This window comes from Furipterus horrens, unplaced genomic scaffold (assembly GCF_987537825.1).
Source record: "Furipterus horrens unplaced genomic scaffold, mFurHor1.1.pri manual_scaffold_1, whole genome shotgun sequence".
In the NCBI taxonomy this organism is placed as follows: domain Eukaryota; kingdom Metazoa; phylum Chordata; class Mammalia; order Chiroptera; family Furipteridae; genus Furipterus; species Furipterus horrens.
In genome coordinates, this window is record NW_028327171.1 from 215,251,819 (window position 1) to 215,272,415 (window position 20,597).

The 20,597-nt window shown below is 60.1% G+C and overlaps 1 protein-coding gene across 1 annotated transcript in view; it reads left to right on the plus strand.

The window, feature by feature from the left end:
* The first annotated feature begins 2,649 nt into the window (after window positions 1–2,649).
* Window positions 2,650–20,597, plus strand: part of SH3BP4 (SH3 domain binding protein 4) — a 38,566-nt gene continuing 20,618 nt past the window's right edge. The window contains exon 1 of the mRNA XM_090285093.1: window positions 2,650–2,726. The gene's annotated coding sequence lies outside the window, so the exon portion shown is untranslated. The remainder of the gene's footprint in view (window positions 2,727–20,597) is intronic.

A 20,597-nucleotide genomic window follows, 5' to 3' on the forward strand; every position in this document is an offset into this window, starting at 1 on the left:
AAAGCCCCTCCTCAGAGACGCACGCAGGATGTCAACGGTGTTCTCACTGGATGCTGAAGACACTTGGTTTGGAGGCTCCTGCAGAAGACGGAGGCTTGTCTTCTCGGCATTGGTCCTCGACAGCTCTGTGGTTCTTGGAGAGTTCCCGCAAATTTGGTCTGATGACAGCATTTTAGTTTCTTGACACAAACACACACGCAATGAGGAAGTTAGTTGTTTTGTAGACTCCGGGACTTGATGCTGACTTGATAAACCCACACTGAATCCTGTGTGGTTTTGGGGGGCATGGGGGACCCACACGGGAGAAGAGTTTGGCCGGGGGATCATGCCTGCTCTCCTCTTGGAAAAGCTGGCATTTGTGCAGAAACCTGGGGTTTTCAGAGTGATAGAGCGTGGAGCTGGGGTGGCGGAGATGGGCCGCTGGTCTCTCCACCTGCCCCCCCCACCCCCCAGTCCTGGGCCTTACCAGCAAGGCCATTCACAGCCGGACCCCGCACTGCCCCCACACCAACACCGAGTTGTCAGAGGCTCCGCGTGTGCCCCTGACCCGGCCACAGTCCAGCAGGACACCTTGATGTCTCTGGGTCAGCCTGCGACCGCTCTGGCTCTGCCCATATCGGGTGGACCGTGTGAGTTTACCCGATCGCCCCCCTGGCCGGGGCCCTGCCAGGAGGCCCGTGGGGAAGCACAGCTCAGCTTCGCGCCTGGGTTGTAAGGAACGCTCCCCCCGCCCCCCAATGGCCCTGGAAGAAACCAGTGCAGAGCCCCAGAGCTTGCGGGGCGCGACCCCAGATGCCCGGCGGTTTCAGCGCTTCAGGCAGCAGGGAACGAGGGCGTTGGAAAGGAGGCGCGCTTCGTGAAGGAAGAAGTCTGGCAGCCCGCAGAGCGCAGACCGGGGAGGGTCTGTCTGCCGCCGCCGTGAGTTCTGTGCCTGGGTGAGGTGAGCGCTCCAGAGGACGCGGGCTGCGCCCAGCACAGGCGCTCTCTGCAGGGACATGGGGGCCTCGCCACCCCCAGCCTGCCTCTCGTCCTCCGTGACGGGCCCAGCAGGATGGGCACCATCACCCCAAGCCTAGAGGCACCCAGTTCTCAGGCGGGCGCAGTGACGTTGGAGAAGTCAGAAGGAGAGGAGCAATGCGCACCCGCTGTCGGGCACATTGGAAACCTGTAGGCTGGGGGACGCAGCAAAGCACCCTTAAACCCGCTGCCGGGAAGCCCCCCTGTTCCGTTTCCCTTCCTCTGGTGCGTGTGCGGGTCCTTTTCCCCCTCCCACGCGGCGAGGTCCCTGATGGCTCTGCCCTGGCAGAAGCTGTCAGACCCCGTGAGCACTTGCAGCCTAATCTGAAGCCGGCAGCACCTTCTGCGATGTCTGTGGACCTGCGAGCCGCCTGGCGGACGTGTCCCTGGGTCCTGCGTCTTGAGCATCCTGTCCCCAGCCCCCGTTCTCCCGCCTCCGTCGGGACCTGATCCTGTGCCCTGTTGGGATGCGTTTCCTCACGTTGCTCCCTTTCCCATGGACTTCGTTGGCTGGGACGCAGCCTTTCCCGTCTGCGCATGGGATTCCTCGCATGGCTGTTCCTTTGGGAGGTCTGCACGTACGCAAGGTGAACTGTGTCCGCGCGAGGTGGTCCTGCCTCCTGGGTGACTTCCCGCCCTCCCTCCTTTCTGTGCGTCCGTCCGGGATGGTTTCACTGTTGAAGCCCTGGGGGAAACGGCGTGCTGAAGACGAGCCAGCTGTCCCAGCATCACGGGGACATCCTTGTCTTCTCCTCTTGCTCATTGTCATTGATGAGAAATAGTGACGTGGAGGAGGGGCTGTTGTGAGCCGGGCGGCGGAGGGGCCGCCCCTATTGCAGGCCCAGTGGCCTTGATGGAGGGAGGGTGTCCCGAGTGGGATTCCCGCATCTTGTTTCCCTGCCTGACCAGGCCAGGGAATCCTGGTAAGCCCAGAGGCCCCCTGTGACCCTGTGCAGAAAGAACGTCAGCCCGGATGCGGGAAGCTTAGAGGGCACTCACAGGGTGGGTGCCTCAGCCCGCTCCCCTCCTGTGTGTCACACTTGTTTACGGAATCTGTCACGGACGTGGGCTCTGCACTTACAGCATCCGTGCCCTGTGGCGTGGACCCCTCCTTGTGACCCCGCTGCTGGGAGGTGACAGGGGTGTGTGTTTAGGGTTCCACTGATAAGGTTCTTCTGTTGCGTGAGCACTGCCAGGGTTTGCAGCAGGAGGAACGGCAGGTGAGGGGAGGCGCCCCGCTGGGGAAGGGGTGGCAGGAAAAGCCCGCGTCTCTGCCTGGGCTTCCTGGGGAAGGGACAGTCACTGTGCTGGAGGTCTGTGGGGGCCTGCAGGGACCCGCCCCGAGGGCAGGCGGGCTGGGTGAGCAGAGGGCCGTGACCCAGGACCTCCGACCCGTAGGCCCTTCTGTTAGCGTCTCAGTAGCTGGGAGTAACGGGGTTCCCAGGAGGGCAGTTCCAGGAGAGCGTCCTGCAGGTGGGAGGGACGGGCCCAGGGCGCCGTCTCGCCTGCCCTCACCTGCCCACGTGACTGCGGCGACTCTAGATGTGGACGAGCCCTGGCGGGGAGCAGAGGCGTGGGCTTTTGAGCTGAGCGAGCCTGGATCTTAGTCACGGTTCCCCGGTTGTCTTGCAGCTTCTCCCTTCTTTCCGGGATGGAAGGCCAGGTCCTGGGACGCCACCTCTGACATCGGGAACTGTGGCTCGTTGCAGGTAAGCGCTGCACACAGGGTGCTGGAGTGAGGTGCCACCCCTGGGCCTGCTGCGCGGCGGCCGCTGTGTCCTGACCGGGGCGCGTGGACACGGGTGGGGCGGTGAGCCCCGTGCACGGGCAGAGCGGCGAGCCCCGTGCACGGGCAGAGCGGCTCAGGAGGGAGAAGCAGCTTCCAGAAGCTTCCGGTGGCCCCTGGCCTTTCACGGCACTGCTGCCATCTCCCTCCCGGCCCCTGGTTTCACGGGAAGGTCTGATGTCACCGGTGCGCCTGGCACCACCAAGTTCCCAGAACAGTCCCTCGTCTCTGTTTCCGTTCTGCAGCTTCCCTCTCTGTTGCCGCCCATGGAATGTTCTCGCCCTACCCAGAACCAGACAGAGCCCAGGTTGCCTGTCCTGTTGTGTTGGCACAAAGGACTTATTCTTATAACAGAAGAGGTTATGAGCTCCCTAACAATGGCCAGCGGTGACGCAGGTGCTAAGGGAGCTCCACGTGGCCCTGCAGGTCCTGGTCACCCCCCCACCCCCCGCTCTGGGACAGCGTTTGTCCTTGGAATACAATAGCAGAGAATGTTAAAAGGAAGCACTAGCCGTGCTCCTGAGGAATAACTGGAGGCAGCTGGCCCGCGCAGCAGAGAGGAAAGAGTAAATGATATCCTGGTAGAATGTTCTCGGCTGTTTTCTTGGCTGCTCTTACTCTCTCGGCAATAGAAGGAAACCGTCTTTTGTCGGGTCGGTTACGCGAGACCCTCCCCGTCATGCGCTGCAGCCTTCCTGTGTTTCAAAGCAACAAAGAGCCCTTCCTCCCAGGTGAGGGGAGTGTGGACGGCATGAAAAGGGGCATTTGCATAGCTCGGAGTAGTGGGGGGATGGGAGAGGGAACAGCTCCGGCTGCCACCCTCAGGGTCCCATCTGAGTCATAAAAGCCGAGTTCCAAATCTAGTGGCAGCCCCTTGAGTTATTTCAGGGTTTTGTTTCATCACACAATCCTCCCAGGGCAGGGGACGGGGGCGGCGGGGGGGGGGGGGGGGGGGGGGTTGGATTTTTGTCCCGACTTTCTTCTCTCCCCACTTGGACATCCGGGGTCTTTGTTCAGCCCGTCTGTGCTTTAGGAAAGAAAGAATGTTTGCGATGTCTTCAGGGTAGGATGTGGGGGCTTTGATTAGTAAAGTGAAGAATTTGGGCGTGTCTGGTCCCAGGGCCGATCCGCACCACACTGAGGTCTCTGAGACTTAAAATACTCCTGCCCGGAAAGCAGCAGGTCTTACCTTATAAGTGCAGCCCCCGGCCCGGAGGCTGCCGTCCGTCTGTCTGGGTGGTGGTGAAACCCAGAGAAAGGCATCCACATTCCTAGCATTCTTCGGGCCTGGTAGTGGCCAGAATGCTGGCGTTTTTGAAATCAAGCGCAAGCATGCAGCATGGTCCTTCTCTCTAGATAAACTGGAGAGATACCAGCGGGCTGGGTTGCATGACTCCCTGTCTCACTGTCTCACCCCACGCTGACCCCACGCGGTGTAACCTTTGGGTCTGGGGCGCAGATGCCAAAGCAGGCCCCCCTCCTGGGCTGGACGGGAGGAGGTTAATGGGAGCCCTGCCGGGGGCCCCTCCCTGGCTCCAGCAGTTCCCTGGGTGTCATTTACGTGGTTTGCTTTTTCTGGCACGGAGCCACGCTTTGGAGAGCAGCGAGACTTTCTGGGAAAAGAGAACAGGGGGGCGGGGCGGGCCTGGCCGTCTCGAGATGAGCCAGAGCGGTGCCCTGTGTCTCCGTCGCGGCATAAAGGGCTCCCGGGAGCCTGGGAAGGGCGGCTCACCTTCACCTGCCTTGGAGGGGGCCGAGCAGGCGTGTGTCCCAGCGTTTAAGGCCACCGTTGCTGCTGTGGCAAAAATGGCATCTTAACACATTCGACCACCTTTTGTGGCCTTTCCCCCCGGAGACACAACTGCGTGTTTTCTCTGGGTTTCTTAATATTCAAGACCTGATTTGTCTCAAGTTCACTGTGAGAGGGAGCTTTCCGGGGTTTCAGTTCCTATGTCCATCGTTTTGCCGGTGCCTAGTGTTGTAATTTGCATGGAATTCCTGCCATGCGGGGTCAGGCTCTTAACCTGTTGGTGATCCCGCTGTTCATCACCATCAGAAGTCATTTATTTGGAGCCCGTGGACGCTGCTGCTAAGGGGATGGACCCAGTGAGGGGGCAGGAAGGAGCTGACCCCAGTGCCCTTCGCTCGCAGACCCGTGTGAACGGCTGTGGCTGGAAATAACAGAACGTGGCCCGACAGCTCCTCGGGGCGCATGCCAGCCAAGGCCAGAGCCGGGGGGCGGAGGGGGTGAACCCGGCGCGCTCTCACAGCCCTCCAGCTCAGGATGCTTCAGCTGCGCGCCCTCTGCTTGTTCTGTCTGCTCCAGCCTGGGACGCGGGGTGTCCTGCCCACTTTGCAGAGAAGAAATGAGACAGAGTTCAGGACCTGAGGACTGTTACTAGCAAGAAGCAAAGGCCGGGCCTGCAGCCGGCCTTCAGGGGCCCCGGGCCACCCCTTCCCTGCTGCCCGCCTTGCCTGGGGCCTCAGAGGGCAGAGGAGGAGCTCGTGGGCAGGGAGCGACCCCAAGGCCAGCACCGGCCGGCACAGATGACTTTCGAGCCCCAGACGTGAGCCGCACGGCTAATTTTTAGAGTAAAAATAAACAGGTGAAACTAATTTCTGCTCTTAGAACCGTCTGTGGACTTGAACGTCAAGGATATAATTAAGAAACGAGTTGGGTGACCTCAAAGGACGGAGCCGCCACTCAGCCACCTGGACTTGTCCACTCTCCGCAGGACAGGCTGGCCCGGCTCCGTGTCGGGACCACATGCAGAATCACTGACAGGTGTTTGCTTTTCTGGGTTATTTTTCACACCAGGGATCTCCAAGCTTTCCTGATCGTGTGAAGCTCACAGACCATGCAGAGAAGCATTCCGAGGTGCACATCCGTTGTCATTTTGCTTATTCACGGCACCATGTAACCACCACCATCTCTGGGTTCTCAGTTTTCGCCGCCCTAGGGGAACGCCCACACGTGTTCATGAATCCCTCCCAGGCCCGGTCCCTCATTCCTGGGCCTCAGTTTTGAGGGTTGGCTGGGGCTCCGTGGTGTGTGTTGGGGTGATCCCAGCTTTCAGATGTCCCCGGGACAGAACAGCAAAGGCCAACATACATGACATTGAGACATCCAGGCCTGCACAGACTGTCCCTGGCCAGGTGACCTAGAAGCGCTGATTCCGTACCTGCCAAGGCCTGCACGGGCCCCGCTGGGGACGCCCAAACCTGTAGCAAACTTTGATGAAAACTTACTGGAGCCAAGCAAAGGGCACGCCTGGAAGCAGGATCTCAACGCTGAGCAGAACGCTTTGTTAGGGTGACGGTTTACAGCTTCTTGTATACGTTTGGAATTAAAGGAAGACCCTCAGGAAGATTACCTGGAGGTGGAAGAAAGCAAGGCCAGGTTGGATTACAGGAGAGTTAAGATTCTGAGCTGTCTTTCGGGTGGCAGCTTATTTCCAAGGTGCGTTAACCTAGGTGCTCAGAAACCATGGACAGGGCTTGCTCTGGGCAAAGATAAGCCATTCAGAAGTCATAGGCCGGGTGCGACTCTCCACCATAATGCAGCCAGTTAGGAATTTATGGTCCGATCCCCAAGACCCGGGGGAGGGGAACCCCGCAGCCCCTTTCAAAACCTTTGCATTAACGTGCCTCACAGGTGGCTGCTGTGATCCAGAAAGGGCTGTCAATGAGCGGGTGAGGTCACAAGCCCCGAAGCATGGCCTGCAGCGTGGGGACAGCCGAGGAAACTGAGCCACGCCCCCAGCCGCCCCCGCCACCCCAGCCCACGCCAGACTACAAGGGGCATCTGTTCCTCTGGGCCCCGTGTTTGGGCCTCACAAGCTAGCCTTGCCTCTTCATGCTTCTTACAGCAGGTTGCTGTCCTCATCACAGGGGGACATTTCTGACATACCTGAGGCTTTGGGGATAAAAGGTGAGAATGAAGAAAGAGTCACCAGTGTTTAAGAGCCGTCCAGTCTCTTACTGAAACCTGCTCAGACTCACAAAGAAAGTTCCAGCCTAATCAGAAAGCCCGGGTTTTCCTGTCTCTGAGGCTGGGTTTCCCCCTTTGTTAGCTCATTGTGTAAAGTCGGCTGGGCGCTCGGGAGGCGGAGAGAATGCATGTCGTTCCTGGGTTAGGAAAACGACTCCGGATGGGCTTACCGCGTGGACCTTGTTTCTAGACTAATTTCAGTTATGAGCGTCTGAGCGCACGCGGCCTGCGTTCATTTCCTTGGACCTCCACTTCCTCATCTGCAGAAATGGAGCCTCAGAAGGTTCTCAAACATAAAAAGAAATTAGGCACCCAGATCTGCCCAAGGGGAAGGTTATTGGGGAGATTCAGAGATCAAGCCCGGCAGGTCGCAGAGGGCCTGGGCACCCGCGTTGGAGGAATGAAGCTGCTCTTCAGGAATTGTGCTGCTCCCTGGTGACCTGGCCCCACCGCTCCCCCAGCGCGCCGCCCGCCCCCCACCGCTCCCCCAGCACGCCGCCCGCCCCCCACTGCTCCCCCAGCGTGCACCTGGCCCAGGAGTGGCCCGCAGCCAGGCACAGCACTCCTGGACTGCTTTTGCATGTCAGCCGGCAGGCTGTGGATCTGTGTCCATCGCTAATTGATTGGAGCTGGGGGTCGGCCCACAGGGGTGTCCAGGCAGGGGCGTCCCTGGGCCAGGGAGTCGGGGCCATTGGTTCTCCCAGGAGAGGGAGGAGGCGGCGTACCTCACTTCGCCTGGGCTTACATGAGAGCTTCCCATCCCTCCTCCTCCATCTCTCCTTCCGTCCTGGTCTCTGGTTTTGCTGTAGCCCCAGCCTGTAGTTGGAGTGGCCCCGGGGGTGGGTCTGCCCTGACATTTCGGGTCAGGCCATTTCTCAAGAGCTTTGCCCTCCTGACCTCAGATGGCCCCAGGGGTCCCTGAGGTCCAAAGAGGGATTAGCATGACCCACTGGCCAGTGTGAATTACTGGGGCAGGGGGGGCCCTTTCCAGACCATGAACAGCCAGCCTCGGGGAATTTAAAAAGCTGATCAGGCCTGGGAGCTCTGACGTTTGTAGGGTGGACGGCAATCCGAGAATCTCCTGTCCCTGCTGGGGCACCCAGGGCCTGGAGTCACATGTGTGGTGCATTCAGCACCGCCCTTTACTCTGTTCAGGGGTGGGAAGGGACTTGAAAGGCCGCTGAGCCACGCTTTGCATCTGGCAGAGGAAGCAGACGTCACTCGCTGGTGGCTGTCGGAGGTCACACGGTGTCTTCCTATTACAGCCCGCCATCCGCTGCCCCCCATATCCGGGCAGGCCCACTCTGTGGCCCGCGCCGGGCAGAGGATGCCTGACCTGTGCCTGGGCTGTGTGCAGGGGCCATCGTGCCGGCTCCTTGTGGGTGGGATGCCTTTCCCTCTCCTGCCCCCCCATCCGTCCCCGGCAGCCCTGGACTTTGTGCTCAGTAAACACGGCTCCGTTCTCTGTCCTTCTTTGCTGTTGCCCGTAAATCCTGTCTACACTTCCTGTGCCTGCAAATGAGCTGGGAAGTATCCCTTCCCCTCTGCCTTCGGGTTCTGCTGAAATTTAAAAGCATTCAGCGAGGCTCTGGGTTGGCCTGGGATGTCCTGTGATGAGAATAGCAATCTGGACCCTCGTTTGTTGAACATAATTTTTTTCAGTTGATTTTTTAGAGAGAGAAAGAAAGGGGGGGAGTGGAAAAGAGAGAGAGAGAGAGAGAGAGAGAGAGAGAGAGAAAAGCATTGATGTGTTGCTCTGCTCGTTTGTATGTTCTTTGGTTGATTTTTGTATGCGCCCCAATCGGGAATCGAACCTGCAACCTTGGTGTAGTGGGAGGAGGCTCTAACCGACGGAGCTACCTGACCAGGGCCAACGTAATTTTAATCAACAACAGAAAAGGTGTGTTTACTTTGATGGATTCTGAAAGGGTCTGCAGCAAAGCTTTACGGGCATGGGAGGTTTTCTAAAGACAGAGCCCACAGCCCTTATCGGATTCCTTAGAGGGTTTGTGCCTTCGAAAAAGGTCACAGCCCCGGGCCTGGAGGGAGGCCTGCAGCCTGCTGGGACATGAGATGGCTGAGAGGGACTGGGCCTCTCCCCTTGGCCGGAGGCTCAGCTTAAACCAAGAATAAACTTGATAGAAACCAGTTACAACTCCTTATTTCCTTCATCTGTTTAATATTTTTACTTTTCATTCAGTCCAGATATTATGTGCTCATTTACAGAGTGGGGAAGACCTGGCTTGTGAAATTTATCTTTGGATTTTTGTTGACGTTGGACCTCCTCTGAACGAAATCTGGGGCCCAGGTGACTCACAGGCCATCTGTGGGCAGGGGACTGGAAACGGGACCTTCTGAATTGTTCAGGCAGCGTGATGCTCGGGTCTCGAGGTGGCACTCGGAGAGGAGTGACTGCATTGGCTTCAGAGAGGAGGGCGGGGTGTCCGGGAAGGTGCACGTGGGTCCGGGACCAAGACATTGACAGAGAGAGGAATGGCACCTCCAGAGCTGGGCGAGCTCCTCTCTGTGGCTGGGTTTCCTGTTTACCTCTGCACAGTGGTTTCCACTTTGCAAAGCTCTCAGGTTTGTTCTTGATCTTCTCTGGGAGGGTGGGTCCAGCCAGATCCGAATTATTACCCCCTTTCACGGACGGGGGACCTTGTGCCTCAGAGAAGCTGACCAGTGACTGACTGAGCTCAGTCAGAACCTCGCACAGGGTCCCCAGAGCCCGAGGGCTGGGGTCGGACGAGGGAGGGCTGCTAAGCGGGGTTCTAGAACTTTCCGTCAGCGGAAGGAGTCAGCTGGCTGAGGCAGTCCTGGGGGTCCTGGGTGGACCCCTGGTGGGCTCTGATCTCTTGAGGACCAGCCTCCATCTGACGGGGCATAGTCTCTGTCGGGGGCAGTTGACTGTAAGTCAGCAGGAGACTGTCTGTTGGCCCACGTTGGGACGCCGAGTTTCTGTAGACACTCTCCAGGGTACATCAGGTGAACGGGCCTCTCACGGAGTGTGAGTGAGCCTGCTAGAAGCTCCCATTGACAGGGTTCTGCGGACACAGCCGTGTGCCTGGCGGCAGGAACCCGCGTGGCCCTGCCCTAGCCATCCTTCCATGAGGCTGGTCAGGAACAACCCGGGGCTCGGCCCGGCGTGACGGACACCTCTGGCCAGGGTCTGGCCCTCAGACACTGGACTCGGGGATGGGCCTAGGTCCTACAAACCCCATTTTTCCACGGGGCATGAGACACGCAGATCCTTTGGTGATGCAGGTAGAGAATCGGGGCTGCACCCGTGGGGGCAGGCGGTGAGAGCAAAATGAGGGTCCTCAGCTGGGTGATGAGAAGAAGACCCTCTTTTCTTGGGGACCCTTCTCTCCCACCCCGCCCGTGCAGTTCTGGGGTGTGTGTCCTGGGCCCCTGTGCTCCCTGACTTTGCTCATCTGTGAAATAGGAGCGAGAAGCTGCAGTTCTGTGAGCGGGGCGCCCTCACACCATTGTGGGGAAGTGGATCTGGGGTGACGGACCTGACCCCACTGGGACGGTCACCAGGGGCTGGAGGCGGTGTCTCCAAGTGGCTCCAGGGCCAAGCCCACCCTGTCCTTCCCTCAGCTTGATTTGGGTGCCCCAGGCTGTTCCCTATGTTTACCTAGTGAGTTTGAGTGGGGCTTTGAGAGTCCCCTGATACCGTCCAAGATGGCCCCACACCTGTCCCTATCCGGGGGACCCCAGTCTGAGGTCTCGGTCGGCACCTCTGGCCACCTCCGCGTCCTGGCCGTGGCTGGAATGAGTTGGCCTCATGTCCTGTGCTGTGTGGCTGGACCCAGCCCTCTGCTGGCCACACCCGGTTTCTTCTCTGTCCTGATGATGTTGAAACTGTCTCAGGACACAGTTTTTTTAAACAAAGGTATGGTTCACACTGTGCACACACACGACAGGTCAGCCCCTTCGTGACTTAGGTGTGGCACCTGAGTCCTGCTCTGGGCCCCTGGGAGTGGCCTTGCTTCCTCATGAGGATTCTTTCTTAAACATTTTTTTATTGAACGTAAAGTTAACCGTTTTATAAGGTCGCCATTCAAGGACATTTAGTATCTTCACAAAGTTGTGCCGCCAGTTCCCTGTCTATCCGGTTCCAAAACACGTGACCACCCCCAAAGGGCACCTGGCAGACGCTGACCGGCCCCTGTCTGCACACCTTTGCCTGTTCTGGATACTTCTCATCAGTGGAATGGCACACTGTGTGGCCTTTGGCGACTGTCCTCCCGCTAATCACGTCATCAGGGCTCATCCCCGTGGGGCGTGCCCCCGGACTTCCTTCCTGTCTGTGGGCACGCTCCTCCGTGGGGGTGCACTGCGCCTTGCCGGCCGCTGACTCGTTGTCACTGGACATGCGGGCCCTTTCCACCTCTGGCTCTCGGGAACGGCGTGGCCAGGACTCGTTATATTTCGATGTCCTATTTCGTTCTGAGAGCTCTTGCAGAGACCCCTAGGGTTTCAGTCCTGCTCCCTCTGCCAACCCATGCCTGTCCCCAGTTTTCTAAATCTCCCAGAACCAGGGTTGACCTCCTGTTGGAATTCCTCTCGGCTTGGGTCACTGTCACACAGAGTCCAGTTTGCCGTTGTCCCTGGGGGTTCATTCAGCTGTGTGTTGACACAGCATTGCCAGGAACAGCGAGTGGCCTGCGGCGAGTGCTGCTCGCGGAGGGGGTGGCCGCGGCTGGCCTGGCCAGGTGTTTCTCCAGGTGTGGGCCCCTGGTCACCTGCGTCAGGATCACGCGGGAAGCTTGTTTTGAGAAAACAGCCTTCTAGGCCCCTGCTGATTGCCATGTGTCTGTCGCTCTGTCCCTCTGTCCCTCTGTCCCTCTGCCCCTGCTGTGGGTAGATCTGCGTGCAAGGCCCTCCTGATAGGATCAGCCAGGGGAGAGGACAGAGAGAGGGGAGAACAGGGCAGCCTCTCCCTGCAGCGAAGCCTGGTACTCTCTCCGGTTCCCTGACTGAGGGACCCTGTCTCCGCAGGCTACAGTCACCGCTGCCCCTCCCCCCAACTCCTGCCGTCCGGCGCCCTGCCCCCTCCCACATACGCTCCTGTAGATTGTCTCTTTATTAAACGTTCATAAAATGATGCTAATCTGAGTTCATGGTCCTTCCCTGTTGTGACGCTGCAGTGGCAGCTCAGCCTGTCCCCACCCAGTGAAAATGCCCCCGTGGGGCCAAGCACCTGCACACCACGGACCTCGGGCTCCTCCGAGCCGGGAGTCAGCGGCCCCGTCGGTCCCTGACATTCTCTGCCTGGCCTGACCACCCTTGCCCCGTCTCTGCCTTTTGGAGCACCATCCAAGGAAGCAATGTTTCCCGAACCGTCCTGACGCCAGAGTTGGCAGGATTTACACACGCCGTACCGTGGCAGGAAGGGAGCGGAGAGACAGGGCTTGTTGGCTTTGGGAGGGCGACCCACCCTGGGGTCCCCTTGCACCCAGCCACTTAGCTTCCTTTCAGGGCTTGGAATCCCACGGTCGTGTCCCCCCAATCTCTGTCCCTGGGGGGCAGGGTGAGGGGCCCAGTCCTGGCTGAGTCCCTGCGGCAGCTCACGCCCAGCCCCCTGGCTCCAGCCTGAGAAAGCTGGCCCCTCCAGACTCAGCTCTGGGGACAGGACAGCAGGTGGCAGGTGGGAGCCCAGCAGGGTGTCCCATGTCTCTTCCTGCTTTGTTCCAGTAGGGTCTGCCTCGCGTCCCTCCTCCTCCCCCATTCCTTCCTGCTTCTCTGCCTGCCTGCCTTCCTGGGGGATTGGACATGTTTGTGTTTAGAGACTCTCGGAAGGGCCACGCGCTTCCTTTAGGGTGTTGTACCTAAATTCGTGGATTTCGGTAAAAATGGATCAGTCAGAAATCCGTGGAGTCCAGTGTTTATGGGAAACATACTCCCTTTGAGTTGCTATAGATTGTTCACTGTTACAAAGACATTCCAGAGGAAGCCAGTGGGACGAGGGCAGCCAGGACTTCCGGAGGCTCAGAGCCGCCGTCTCTGGACTCCGGGCCCAGCTCACGCCACGCCGTCACCGGGGCCATCGGCCTAGGTTCCTGCGGCCCAGCATCCGGGCAGGACTGAGCCCGCCCGAGGATGGAGGGCGGGTCTGTGCCGCCTGTTCCTGTAGGTAAGGTCTGCCTGGAGGCCACTGTGCCTGCACGGCCGTGACTGTGTGTGCCTCTCACAGGCAGAGTCCAGTGGTCCCACAAGGGCCAAGGGGCCCATAAAGCCTGGACGAGGCGCTGGCTGGCTTTTTGGTGTCAGCAGGGGACATGGGGCTCATCACGACCGGGGTTGGGGTGCTACTGGGCACGGGGTGGGTTGAGGCTGTAGTCCCGTCCTGCAATGCACAGAACGGCCCCCCCACGGCCCCCCAGAAAGACGATTAGGCCCCAGAGGCCAGCAGTGCCAAGGTTGAGAGATCACTTTCTAGAAAAAGCTTGCTGTTCCCGATAGAGGACTGGCCGGCTGGGGGGACGGAGGTGTCTAGGATGGTGGCTGTGGTTGGTGCCCTGGCTGGGACGGGGTGTGGGGGTGTGGGAGGCTGGCTGAGTCGGGGGACAGATGTGGGACCCAGTGGGACTGTCCTCTGCTGACAGTGCTGCCCTGGAGACTCGGGCCTGGGCTTCGGCAGAAACTAGGCAGCCCTCGGCCTCGTTCCCGGGGGTGCCCTGGCTGTGGTGAGGCCACCAAGGAGAAGGGCAAGGACAGACTCTGGGGACATTGGACGCGGGAGGGCAGCCAGAGGAGCAGAAACCTCTGTAGGAGGGCGGGCGGGACCGGCCACGGGGGAGCTGAGAGGCACCCACAGAGCGTCAGTGGTCAGAACACCGCCAGGGGAGAAGGGAACACGGCCGCACCCGTAGGACATGGGGTTCCGGGTGGCCGTCTCCAGCTGCCGTGGGAACAGTGTGGCTTCCGGGGGACGGGAGGGCAGAGGGCAGGACCGAGCAGGAGGAAGGACAGTGGGCCCCCAGGAGGGAGGATGACTAGGATCCTGGGCTGCGGGAGAGGAGGCTCCAGCTCCCAGCGGAGGGGGCCTGGGAGAAGGTGTCACGGGCAGTGGGCTGGACTCCTGGTTGAGCCGCGACCAAACAAAGCAGAGGACAGAAAACGTCCGCCATGGCGCCCTTTCTGCTGTGGGTGATTCCCCTCTGGTGGCTCTCTCTTCTCTGTGTCAGCAGTTGTCCCTGGGGACTCAGTTGTTACAGGTGACAGGAGAGGTCTCCCAGCTGCTCCGGGCCACACAGGCCCCTGCTCCTGTGCCTCTCCTGGGGTTGCCCTCAGAACGTAGGGAAGCCTGCCCAGCTGTCGGGAGGCGCGGCCTGCGTGCAGAGCCTCTGGGGCCCTCGCTGTCCGGAGGGACACCTGTCATTGTGGTGCTGGTCCATTTCCTCTCCGCCCATGCAGACCTGCAGCAGGGCCGTGGAGACGCAGGGCGATCCCCGCAGGCGCGCTAAGTTGCGCACTGGTTTAGAAAAGCAAAGGGGCAGGTGTTCCGATAGCCCGTCGGCTCTGCCCCCGTGGCATCACCTCGGGGGGCCCTCCCTCCAGGCTCTGGTCTCCAGGTGCCGGGCTGACGGGGCCCAGCCGGACAGGTGGAGGGACAGTGTGTGTTCTCGGAGTTGCTCAGATGTGTGCTGGCCCTTCTGGTCCTTGAGCTGGGCTCCGGCCATCGGCCTGGAACACTCGGTCCTGCCACTCGGTAGCTGGGAAAACCCTGGGCGGCTTCCTGGGCTTCCCTGCCCCTCAGTCTGTACCACGGAGTCAACAGTGTTGTCTGTCCCACAGGGTGGCGGTGACATTCAAGCGTGTGGCGCATCCTCGGTGTCCCGCACATGGCATCAGGCATCCCAGTTTCCCAGGGCCGTGTAACAGGTGACCGTAACCCGTGTGGCTTAAAGCAATGGAAATGGCCCAGACCCGTGTGGCTCCGTCGGTTGGAGCTCTGTCCCATAACCCAAAGGTTGCGGCTTTGATCCCCAGTTAAGGGACATGTCATCTGGACGCATGGGATCCCTGCTCTGGGTGCATGGGATCCCTGGTCCAAGGGCATACGAGAGACCACCAATCTATGCTTCTCTGCGCATCCATGTTTCTCTCTCCCTTCCTCTCTCCCTTCCCCACACTCTAAATGGCAAAAAAGAATGTTCTCGGGTGAGATGTAAAAAAAAATGTATTCCCTCACTGCCTTGAGGCTACCAAGGTGTCTGCAGGGCCCGGTTCCCTCTGAAGGCTCCAGGAAGAAACCATCCCTGCCTTTCCCAACTTCCAGCCCCTCCCGAAATCCTGGGAGTCATTGCCTTGCGGCCTCATCACTCCAGCCTCCGTTTCCGTCTTCCCGTGGCCACCCTCCGCCTGCACGGCTGCGCCTCAGTGGGGGTTCCCTTTCCTAGGGACACAGTGATGGGCTGGGGGCCCACCTGCATCCAGTGTGACCCCATCTCAACGTGATCACACCAGCAAAGGTCCTGCTTCCAAACGAGGTCAAGTTCGCCGCGCCCTTCGGGGGCCCCCGTGAGCTGCCGCGGCGGGCGCGCTTGCTGCGTGAGCTGTTGCGGGTTCTGCTGTTGCTCCTGCCTGCGCTCTGGTCTGCTGGGAGCAGGAACGGGCTTGTTCTTCTCGGGTGCTTTGGTGCTAACAGTGCTGGACAAGCACCCGGCACCTGTGTAGTTCACGACGCCGGTTCGGGAAGACGCCGCTTCTGATAACCTTGAGGTTTTCAAACAGAAACCTGCCTGAGGCGGACAAGGCAGCTACATCCATGTACACTGACCGTGGTGCCACCCCGAGCCCTCCTGGTTTACATACCTCTCACTGAGGGACTGTCACTGTGCACCGGGCACTGGGGGTGCCGGGGATTCTGAAAGACACCGGGAGCGGGTGGCCCGGCGGGACACAGTGAGATGCGTTGCGGTCAGTTCATTAGATCCCGTTGTCAGGGAGCCTGGCGCGCCCGGGCTGCTGACCACAGACGTGGCGTTGACTCAGAGGGAATTTATTGGGGTCAGGGCGTGACACCCGTGGACTCCCGCGGCTTCCCTTCCGCACGGGCGCAGGGTCACAGGGCACTGGCAGCTGCTGAGTGTCCCCGGAGGGCGCTGGCCCCGGGGAGACAGCCAGAGCTGCGACCGTGCAGAGGCTCCGGGACCTCTGGGGGGGATGGGTCCCTGGTCCCACCGCGTCACAGTGCAGCTCAGTGAGTGATGCCTCGGGGAGTGGCTCAGGGTCCTCACCAGTGAGCAGGGTGATGTCTAAGGATGTGGTCCCTGGTGTTCTTGTAATGGGAGCTGAGGGAGCAGCCGGAGTCACCTGCGAGATTCCCTCCTTGTCATTGTCTCTGGGTGTGTGTGTGTGTGTGTGTGTGTCTTACACAAAGAAGGCTCCAGAATGTGCTCATACCTCTCGTGCCTACGCGGGCACAGATCTGACTCCACTGGAAAAGAGTTCTTCCTTTTACGACCAGTGATCCCCGTGCCCACAGGCCTGGCTGCCTCCCAAGCCACACGGAGGGTTTTCGTCCCCTGCCTGGCTGGCCGGGCCGAGGTGCCCACAGGATGCTCCGCACTGGGATCCCGGGCCCCTCATGAGTGGGTGTGGTCTCGCAGGTGCCAGGCTCTGTCCCGTGGCCTCGCTGACCAGTGAGCACAGGCGAAACCTCAGTTTGCCTCACGCCCAGCAAAGTGCAGCTGGGCCAGCCCCAAGGTGTGCTGCCTGCGGCAGCGACCACACCCGGACCTGGGCTGCAGGCCTTCGGGCGTACGAGGGTCCCAGCATTCCGGAGGCCACATCGGGCTGCCTGCTACCAGGCCCACGGTGTGGGTTCCAGGGGTCTCTCAGGAATAAGTTGCCCGCTGGTGAGCAGACTCCCATCCCCTGGGCGCCCCAGGTACGGCCAATGCAGACTCATCATCTCAAGGGTCCCGTGGGTGCTTGGTGACGGCTACAAAGGGACCCGGCCTCTGGGGCTTAGTGCCACGGGCGTGTGGACTCGGGAGCTTGTGTGCAACCTCCAGAAAGCGCCGCTGCCTTTTCACGGTTTTGCGATGGGGGCCGGGGGTCAGTGACCGGAGAGCGGGTCGGGGGACCCGCGGAGGGTGGGTGGCAGAGGCCGCCAGGACCTTCCAGGCCAGGGGAGCGGCACGCCTGGCTGAGCGTGCGGAGGCTGGGTTCCCGGGGCGGGGTCAGGCTGATGTCAGCAGTGGCAAACATAAGGACGGGGGGTTGGGTGGGAGACAGCGGACGGTGGAGCAGATGGTACATGGGCTGCTGAGTGAGGGCGTTGCTTTCTCTCTCTCTCTTTTTTTTTTTTGCCAAGAATGAGGACATGCAGATAGCGGGGATGTAGAGGGCCTCGGAGGAGGGCTGAGTCCTCACGGGTAGAGTGTGGTTGCACCTAGCGGAGGCCAGGCGGGGTATGTCTCAGACCACCGTCTGCGCTGAGGCTAAGAGAATGGGACCTGGGTTCTAAAATGGAGGGACCGCTGTAGATTCTTGGGGGCTGGGGGTGAGTGGGTCCAGCCTGCGTGGGGATTCTCTGTCCTGTCTGCGAAGGAGAATGTCCTGAGAGGGTTTGGGAGGTAAAGGTGTTACTTAGAAGCTTCCCAGGTGGTTGTCATCAGAACCAGCGTTGGAAAGCTGTTCGTTGGAAGCCCTTGGGGCACAGGCGTGCCTGGGAGATGGAGACAGACCTGACCTTGACCTGGACATGGGAGGGGAAGGAACCAGGGAGGTGTGCAGTGTGCCACCAGGGTCAGTGACAGCAATACGGGTACTAGCCCTCTCCCAGGGCAGTGGTCCTCGGTCGGGGCAATTCTGCCCCTCAGGGGACGCTCGGCAGTGACGGGAGGCCTTTTGGGTTGTCTGGGAACAGGGGTGCCCCTGGCTTCTAGTGGGCAGAGGCCAGGGAGGCTGCCGAGTGCCCTACAGTACGGTGCACGGGGCAGCCCGCACCCACAAACAGGGGGCCCTGCTGGGGGTGGATGCTGGCACCTTACTGGGCACATGGGAGCCAGTTCTATCCACACTTTGAAGAGGTGACTAGTGGTATTGTCCCCATGTTACAGATGAGGCCATGGAGGCACCGAGAAGTTGAGTGCCTTGCCTGTCTGAGGCGTTTCGAATGTGGGACAAAGGGACGCCGGGGAGTAAAGGCAGGGGTGGGGGTCTTTGGTTCCGAGTAGACGTGGGCTCCTCCGAGGAGAAGCTTGGAGAATTTGTGGTTTGCATCACCGGCCCGCGGCTGCCTGGGGGCACCGGTGCTGTGCCCACATGTCCTCGTCATGCACGTGAGACAGCGGAAAGGAGCAACCGGCTGTTCAGTGCCCGCTGTGTGCTCGCCTGGTCTGGCAGGTCACACGTCCTCCTGGCTCAGGCGCGGCGAGCAGAGGCCCAGAGAGGCGAAGGAACCTGCCCAAGAGCGCCCAGCTGGCCTCTGCACCCAGATCTGCCTCCCTCTTCGTGCCCTGCCATCTCCCCGGTGTAGTGCCCCGTGCAGTCTGAGCAGGGGAAGGTCAGCGCTGGTGATGCTTTAATACTAACGTATTTAGGATCGGGAGCAGGAGCCGAGGCCCGTGCCAGAAGACAGAGCAGGGCCTCAGAGCAGAGCCGCGGGGTCTTCGTCTTTGTGGGCGCGGCCTGGAGCGCCCCACTACTCTCCCAGCTGCCGGGACGCTCGGCCCACTGGGGAGAAGCAGCCTTTTCTCTCCTGGTCAGTTTCCTGAACTGTCGGCTCTTGATGAATCCGTAGAGGCGAGATTCAGTTTGCGTGAGGAGACACACCTCAGGGTGCTCAGTGCCCAGCAACAGGCTGCCTGGCGGTCCCTCCCGCCCACCCTGGGGGCAGCCCTCTCCCCTGCCCCACAGAGGTCCAGTCGCATCCTCGCTGCCGTCCAGCGGGAGCCTTGAGCCCGGAGCTTGAAGTCCGTGCGGAGCCGGAGTGCCTCCTGCAACAGCCGCGGCTCCCGCCCTCAGCTTCCTCGGCGGCTGGGGGTTTCTGCCCTTTACCCTGCCTTTTTGTGTTTGAGTTACCAGATGTTTCCTTAGTTGGTGCAGATGCTGCTGCTGGCTGGCGGGGCAGCCCCCCAGAAGGAACTTGACATGATTGCCCCCTGCCTGAGCCCGGGGGGCCCGGTCTGCTCCGTCCACCCTGCCCCTGCCTCCAACTTCCCGACAGTTCCAGCACGTTCTCAGTTTGCCGCGGGGTTCGGGCAGCACCAGCACCGTAGCGAAAGGCGCTGCTTCAAAGCCCCACGTGCGTGGGTACCACTGAGAATGCCTTTGCGAGACTCACGGGGTGACGTGGCCCGTCTCTCACAATAACGCTCTGGGCGTGGAAGTGGGGTCACCCGTTACAGCCCGCTGACACCCAACGCATCCGTCGGAAATGCGGCGCGCGGCCATTGGCTGGCCGGCTTGTTGGGGATCTTAGGAAGGAACGTTCCGGAAGCGTGGGGGCAAGACCACATTTTACATGAGAGGCTGTGCTCCTCTGTTTTGGGAGCCTCCCCTTCATTGGCCTCTCGGAGTCCTGCTTGTATTAGATGTGACAGAAGAGAGAGCTGGGGCCGCTGTGTTAGGAAGCAGAGAGGAGGGGTGAGGTTCTGAGAAGACCAATCTGTGTCCAGAGCTTTCCGTTCTGATCTCTGGGGCGGTATCTTTGTTTCCTGGGGCTGCCATCACCGAGTCCCACACACTGGGTGGCTTGAAACGACAGGCTTTCATTCTCACGTTTCTAGGGGCCAGAAATCCAAGGTCAAGGTGTGGATGCCCCACCGAGGTGGAATTGACACGCCTTCCAGAACCGCCTGACAGGAGGGCAGAGGTGAGGCCTTTGGACGGAGAACGTGAGGCTCCCGAAGCCCCATTTCCTCTCTGTCCCTTTACAGAAAGCGTTTGCCAGACCCTGCTCTGCCCTGCCCTGGGACTCGCTCTGAAATAGACAGAGACCCACTGTTTTTCCAGAAGAAAAGAGAATCGTGTAAAGAAGTCAGTTCTACCCGTGCCATGTCACCCAAGTTCTAGTGGGGTCATTTTTTAAAGGAAGGTGCAGGTGGAAAGGCATTTCATTAAGTTATTCTGAAGTTCACCTGGAAGAAAAAAATAGGAGACTTAGGAAGAGGACGGGTCATGGACACTGGCCCTTCCACGTAGCCGGACATGAAAGACTACCGTAGTTAAATCAGGGCTGTTGTCGTTCTAAAAATAGTCAACAAATGGCCCAGACGAGGCTGGAGTCACACCTGGTGGCCATGCAGGTGCGTTTCGGCGGCATCCGATCCGGCGGGAGGGGGCAGATCGTGCGTAATGACGCAGGAGTGACGGCTCTGCTCCTCGCTGGTGAAGTCTGCGGAGCTTCTCCCCAAGCAGCCGCGCACGTCCTCTGTGCGAGGATGTCAGTCCTCAAACCACAGTTTTAGATAAAGGGACGTCGATGTGACGGTTCATCACATTTTCCTGTAGGAGCGGCCCTTCTGTGCTTCACGGAGACATCACAAAGGAAAGATGGATGTGGTTGCGTAACTGAGACCGTATCAGGTTGGCGAACGGATTCCCGCCTTTAGGAGCGTGGCGCCAGGGAGATACTGGCGGCCGTAAGACTGAGTTTAAGGCTGTCGTCGAGCAAAGGGTCCTAAGTGGTAGTCACGACGCAGACTGAGCAGCGGTAGATGTTTGAAACAGCTGCCGCCTCAAGGTCAAAGGAACGGGAATTTAGACTCCGATGGTGCATTTTCCATGCGACATTAGCCATGCCTGGCGTGCACTGTGCTGCTGAGGAAAGGCGGGGAG